The following is a 1959-nucleotide window of genomic DNA, read 5'->3' on the forward strand; positions in this document are numbered from 1 at the left end:
CCAGCTCCGGTGACATGTATACCTGCCAGAGCGCGATGATGGGTGTTTGGCTCTTGTTTCTGCTTTGAGTTCTTTTCAAGGGGCCAGGACTCTAGCTGCATAGTTGTTCAGGGAACTATGCACCAAAAGCAAGTGAACAAGTCTGAATAGCAAGAGTTACGTGGATCGATTGCTTACCAGTGCCAGGCACCACCAAAAGAAATTTGCACACTTTATCCTGTGTAATCCTCCCCCTGGGCCTAAAAGAGCAGCTGTTGTGACTGCAGGCACCCACCTCACGTCATGGAGAGCTGAGTGTACGCCTATGGGGGCTGTTGAGATCCCAGGTGTGCCTGGGAGGAGAGGAGGAAGATGAAGGCCCGTGCTCCCCCGCCTCCTGGAAAGGCTGCCACTCTGCACGTGCACAGCCACCAGAAGACCCCAACAATGGGGCCCTCAGGTTGCAGCAGAACCTGGTCCGCATGAAGGAGGAGCTGAGGGCCAGCACCATGGACGTCACCGTGGTCCTGCCCAGCAGGCTGTAGAAGAGGAGCGTGCTCAATGGGAGCCATGCAATGATGGACCTACTGGTTGAACTTTGCCTTCAAAACCACCTGAATCCATCCCACCAAGCCCTTGAAATTTGGTCTTCAGAAACCCAACAACCTTTGAGTTTTAAGCCAAATACTTTGATTGGGACCCTGAATGTGCATACTGTGTTTCTGAAAGAAAAGTTCCTGAAGAGAAAATTCAGCCTGGTCCCCTAAGGTGCCTGAGAAATCTGTGTGTTTGGTCATAAATTACTTGCAGACACAAAAAGCTGTTGTGCCTGTGAGCCCTGAGGTTCCTCTCCAAAATATTCTCCCAATCATTTGTGCAAAGTGTGAGGTCAGCCCAGAGCACGTGGTTCTCCTCAGGGACAACATTGCCAGGGAGGAGCTAGAGCTGTCCAACTCCCTGAACGAGCTTGGGATAAAGGAGCTCTACTCGTGGGACAACAGAAGGTAAACCTTTAGAAAATCATCACTTGGCAATGATGAGACAGATAAAGAGAAGAAAACTTTCTGGGATTTTCAAAGTTAATAAAAGAAGCAATAGTAAGGCTGAGCAGCTCGTGCTGTTGGGTGCAGACAGCGATGAGGACACCTCCAGGCTGCCCTGGAAAAGGGTTTGAATGACTCTCCCAACTCTCCATCCATGCACTGACATTCCATTACACTGGGTCCATCCCTCTTGCTGGGCAGCATCTCAGAGGTGTCCGTGAAGTCAGAGATGAAGAAACGCCGAGCCCCTCCTCCTCCGGGTTCAGGGCCACCTGGGCACAGTGCCTCACGCCTGTAATCCCAGCACTTTGGGAGGCTGAGGCAGGAGGATCACCTGAGGTCAGGAGTTCGAGAGCAACCATGGCCAACATGGTGAAAACCCGTCTCTACTAAAAATACAAAATTAGCCGGGCATGGTGGTGCAGGCTTGTAGTCCCAGCCATTCGGGAGGCTGAGGCAGGAGAACCACTTGAACCTGAGATGCAGAGGTTGCAGTGAGCAGAGATCGTGCCACTGCACTCCAGCCTGGGCAACAAGAGCAAGACTCCGTCTAAAAAAATGTATGTGTGTGTGTGTATATATATATATAACTTATGTGTGTGTGTGTATATATATAACTTATGTGTGTGTGTATGTGTATATATATAACTTCTTTGCATTTATATTCCAAATTCACCTTCCTCACATAGCCTCTCTTTTAGGCTGAATATGGAAAGTGACTGCTACTGACCTGAGAAAATATCTGAGGCACTGTTATGTCCTTGACGTTGTCAACTTCTTTGCTTTTTCCATGTTTTCCAGGCTCTACCCTCCACCAGTATAGAGGACACCTCCAGAAAGCAGTTTTCTTTCACAAGGAGTATACTTTGAGGTGTCCTATAGATTAGTGTGAGCAAGATGCTGTTCTTGCTTGCAGGAATTTTGCAAAGCAGATTGG

The 1959-nt window shown here is 49.0% G+C and overlaps 1 pseudogene; it reads left to right on the forward strand.

Annotated features, from left to right (window-relative positions):
- The first annotated feature begins 326 nt into the window (after positions 1-326).
- On the forward strand, positions 327-1320 carry LOC108530526 (protein cordon-bleu-like; annotated as a pseudogene).
- Positions 1321-1959: the final 639 nt, after the last annotated feature.

Source organism: Rhinopithecus bieti, unplaced genomic scaffold (genome assembly GCF_001698545.2).
Source record: "Rhinopithecus bieti isolate Rb0 unplaced genomic scaffold, ASM169854v2 scaffold_8300, whole genome shotgun sequence".
NCBI lineage: Eukaryota > Metazoa > Chordata > Mammalia > Primates > Cercopithecidae > Rhinopithecus > Rhinopithecus bieti.